The sequence below is a fragment of the Egretta garzetta genome, unplaced genomic scaffold (assembly GCF_000687185.1).
Source record: "Egretta garzetta isolate BGI_Z169 unplaced genomic scaffold, ASM68718v1 scaffold56, whole genome shotgun sequence".
In the NCBI taxonomy this organism is placed as follows: Eukaryota; Metazoa; Chordata; class Aves; order Pelecaniformes; family Ardeidae; genus Egretta; species Egretta garzetta.
This window is the reverse complement of record NW_009260182.1, coordinates 5,385,011-5,390,081: the sequence shown is the minus strand read 5'-3', so window position 1 is coordinate 5,390,081 and position 5,071 is coordinate 5,385,011.

Here is a 5,071-nt window from a genome sequence, read left to right as displayed (position 1 = left end):
TATTTACGCTACAGCAAACCTCTAGGAACTCGAATTTGGGGCTGGCCACATGCCTGATCTCCTATTTACCCTGTTGCCAGTTGTCACTTAACCATCTTCCCCTCTTGTCCTCTGAAAACAAGTTTCCCTTTTTCCCATGTTGCCAGCCTTCTGCTGCAGACTTTGGCGGCTCCATCTCACTGTTGGGTCTGTCTTGTTTCCCCTGCAGAACCGCCTGATGTCTCAGGGCAGCGATGGCTCCTGTCTCGCATCCCCTTGAAGGGAGAAGCTGAACCTTGCATTTCTGTAGGAGACTCATAACAGGAGGTGGAGTTGGGCTTGGTCTTACAAAGTGTGCGAGTACAGTTTACCAAAAATCCACCTTTCCTGCAGGCAACAAATCCAGTAGTGGCTCCCACAGATTTTTTTTGTGTTAGCCGCTGGTGACGTTTGTGTCCTTTTAATTACAAAAATCTGGCTAGTGCCTTCGTGCAGCTGTCGTAGAGCTCTCCTGCAAGCAGCATGACCATTTTTCACTGACATCCCATGTACCCATGGGGTTTGTTTCCTCAGTTTGGGCTCTTTTGTGCCTGTCATGTTCTGTTTCTCTGCAAAACTTGAAAAAGCCAAATGATTCCTGTTTTCCTACTCCAAAGCTAGGCAAGATTGTGGAGTCAGTTTTTGTTTGGCATGTGTACACCTTTGTTCAAAAATTGGCTTGCTTTCACTGGCAAGGGGATCTATCTCTCAGCCAAGCTTCCTAAAACATGATGGTGATGTTTAGCTAAGTGGTCCTCTGTTGAGATTTGTAAAGGGCTCTGAGAATTCCAGCTTCTAGCAAATTTACCCTGGGCTTGGTCTTGCGTGCCTCTGTGTACCACCAAGTACCATCGCTGTGGCCCCAGTAGCCATTCCCCAGAAAAGCCTTATTCCTTCCCATGCCAGAATTATGCTAATTCTACACGCAGACTTAACAGCGTAGATAATGTTAGACTGTCAGAGAGCTAAATCTAATAGAGTCTGACTTGGGGAGTGAACAGGCTGTTATCTAGAACTTGATAAGAACTGCTATTTGTCTAGTAAGGAATTACCTTAACTGAGAGCCTGTTGCCTTGATGCTGAAGGACTGACTGTGCTTTTATTCACAGCTCCATAAAATGGGAAGGGAGGGAACAAAGGGAAGAGGAGAAAGCAATGTAATCAGTAATCATGCTCAGTGGCCACAGTGCATGGATTTGTTACACCAATAGTCCTGCTCATAGACTGCAGATCTCAAAACAGGGCAATTATATCTGCAAATGATCGTTTGCGGTACCGTAACAGCATCTCGGTTTGAAGCTTGGTTAGCACTACGAAAGTTAGACCTCTGCTGAGAAACACTCATTTTCTGTCTGTCCTGGGAAGCCATATGCTCCCTGAACTTTCAAGTAAGCTATGTTCTTTTATGCCTTGCCAATGCTGTCTGCTGCGGGGATTTTTAAATTGAATTAGAGCACAGGAAAGCATCAGTTGAAATTCCTCTAATAAAATATGTATTTCAGATTTGACTCTAGACTAAGTAAGTAGTAACAGAGTTTAACTAGGAGGAGGGGAAGGGGTAAAAGGGGCTGATTTGCTACTTGAGCTCTGGAATTAATGCCCATGAAGCATTTAGTTGGGGGGGAGAAGGATGGAAAGGCTTTTGTGTCTTTCTAGGAACCAAAGATGTCTAACCTCATCTCTTACTGACTGTTTGGTGTACATCAAACAGAGTTGAGGGAAGACCGTTCCCTTAGGCCTGTCCTCTTAGATTAAAAAGTGAAAAGTGGATTGGATGGGGGTTATTTTGGTGGTTGTTCTTAATGCTGTTGCGGATGTAAGGATGACTGCCTATATAAGGATGACTGTCTAGCACAAGCCCAGGCAGGGAAAGCTCAGATTTCTTTTGCAGACCCCTGGGGAGGAGAGACCATCCGTCCCTTGCAGGGTGTCCATGCGGTGCAGTTGGATAGCAGAGAGGTTGCAGGGTTACCCCTGCACAAGCTCATCGGAGCAGTCTCCCACCCCTTGCAGTGCTTCATTTGGGCTAAAACACTTTGCCTTAGAGTTAGTGCAGGCTGAATGATATACCAGCTTGGCGGTCACTTCATGGCACCACACTGTGATGGGGACACACGGCCTTGGATGCGAAATCTCTCTGGAGTCGGGACCTCAGTGAGGCCAGGGTCAAATGCCCAAGCCTGTGAGATTTTGTCTGCCAGGCCTGACATCCCACGGGTTCTGCTTCTCAATCCAGGCTGTGACTGTAACTCTGAACTGCCGGTGCTCACCAACGATGCTGTCATGGACTTAAGTGTATTATCAGAACGAGGATGATAAAAATTCAGCCATCTGCATTTTTATACCCTAATCTTTCTCTTCATAAATAAGACCAAAGTGCATGTTATCTAATGAATTTTATTTGTTAATCACTTGGATGGCTGGAATATTTCTCCCCCTTGGGTTATATGTATATAAATGAAAATATTGTTAGTGATTTCACAAAATGGTAATTCGGAATAATGGAGAGTTAATCCTCTTTTCATTAGCAAGCCACTTCAGGACATACACTGTGGCAAATTACACTGCATTTTAAGTCGTTCTCGAGTGCTGTGCACCAGAAAAAAAAATTGAAATATTTTTGCATTGATAGAAGTAATTGTGTGGCTAATTTGGATAAGCAGCATGCATTAGGCACAGCAAAGGAATCTCTTCTTTATGTTCACTATCCACTCTACAGCTGCCAAATGGAATTTCTTATAAAGCTCTTTAGCTTTTTTTATTTTATTTTTAACAAAACAGGGAGGGAGGAAAGAAAGTGCAAGGGGAAAAAAAGGAAAATCTGCCAGTCTGTCTACTGCTTAACAGAGTGAACACAGTCTAGTGGCTGGAGCAGTGATATGGCAGTGAAAGATTTCCTTTCTGCATCTTGTTCAGAGTCCCCTGAACTACTCAAATTGACCCAAAATTTCCAGGAAAGCCCCGGGAAGTCAGAGAACAGTGTGGCCCATTTTCTAACTTGTTCAACTGGAAGGGTTTGCCTCCCCAAAATTTGTAGGGGGTTAGTTAATGCTTTTGGAAACATCAGTCGTGAGCTCTGCAGTTTGGTAATCCCACACATGGGGGGAGAAATCTGAGGTTCATATCTAGAGGTGAACGTCAGAGCTTCAGTGGTGGTGTGTACATTTCTAATGCTGGTTTTCCAGATGTGGTGGAAGTTTCTGAGTACTTTGGGACTGAAAGTTATAAGTCATTATCTACATAACAAAATACTATGCTTCTTAATATTTTTGGCTCAACTTGCTGTGCAAGCCTTAGTGATGTGTATAAAGATGCCAAACAATTTGGCAAGATTTATGCCTGGGAGTTAAGATCCAAGTCAGCTGTAGAGATTTAAAAAAAAAAAAAAAAAAAAAAGCAAAAAGCAGACATGAGCAGAAAAGGATTGCATTTGCCTTTGTGCTTTGCAAGGACCTGTGTACCCTCTTCCATTCTCTTCTGTACCCCTTCCCAACCCAGGGGGGTTCCTCCATTGCTGCGGTTGCCCCAGGTGTAGGTACTTTGGCTGCCAATTTGTAGCTGTGTTTGTGTGCCTGAAGCTATAGATCCCCAATAAGGTCAGAGCCCAATGGTGTTGGTGTCATCAACAAACATGTAAGGAGAGAGGCTAAGTAAATAGGAGGTGGGAAGAAAAAAGGAGACAGAAGACCATTTTCCTCGGTCTTTCCTTCAGAAAGAACAACTGCAATCCTGTTACCTGTTCTGTCCTGCCTGACATAGGGCACAGGGCTTTCCTTGCCTTAATGCCTGCTTCAGTCCATATTTATATAGCAGAATAGTTTAAATTCTTTACCACCCATGTTTCCTGCTCTTTGGAGTTCTCCCAGCCATATGGCATCAGTCACCTGTGCTAGTGGGGCTTTTGATGCTGGATTTGCTAAATTTAATTTGGTGTACACAAGTATACTGGCCTTGGTTTTGTACTCAGAGTTGTCTAAAAGCTATTTCTCCCTGAAAATACCAACCAATTGCAAATTCTTCTGGTTTAACTGGGAATGAAAGGTTTTCAGCATCCAGCAAACACCTAAATATGTAACCTATTTGTAAATGTAGAGGCAGATTTTGATCTTATTCCTGTTCTGATGCTTTCAGATTTTGCTTCCTACCTCTTTCCTCATGACGGCTCTGAAAAAGGAGTGGAGCTGTGATATCTTAAGGTTGGTTTTGGTTTTTTGGTTTTGTTTTTTTTTCCCCCAAGGTACCAAGGGAGGGAAAGAAAATAACCAAAGCAGATTATCTGTCAGCTCTGGGCCTTTCATGAGAAGCCTACAGAAATAATAACATTTCTGGTAGACCTTATGCCCACGTCAGTGCAGTAGGAGATACACATGGTGCCCCTGAAATTAGTCAGTGGTTTGACCCTCAAGTCCAGGGACTGAATTTATCTACTGCTGTGAACACTATGTTTGAAAGAAGAACAATAAAGTGGAAAAAAAAACCCTGTAATTATGATTAAGAAATCATTTTTGTGCATGAAGTGCTTGTTACTGAGAAATGATTCCCATTTTCTTTTCTGATGTTGTATGGAGAGTTGACTTGCTTGTTTTTATTTACCAGGTGGAATTCAACGCCACTAAAATCAGAGGATGACTATCTTCCAGGGGGTCCAAACCTGAGACCTACTTGGCTTCCAGACAGCGGCAAAAATAATGCTTTTAATTTTATTTACTTATTTCTTTCAGTTTAGTAACTACCTTAGAATAAGACCTTTGTGGCAAAACAGCATCTGTAACGAGTGTGTACAAGACAGGGAAGTACCTGAGAGAAGGTAAGGATGGAGAAGACCGGTTCTCCTACACTTTCAAAAAACTGTGCAGAAGGCTTGGATCCAGTGTAGTAACCTGTCTCCAGGTAAGCACTCTCTCAGTGCTAAAGGCAGACAAAAATCTGATCTAATGACTGAGGGTCTTCAGAAATAGCGAGGATCTATTGAGCAAGTTCCTGAATTCTTAAGAAATGTTTTGTTCTTCCAATTCCAGCCAGCATGCCAGGTACATACCTCCCTTCAGGGTGA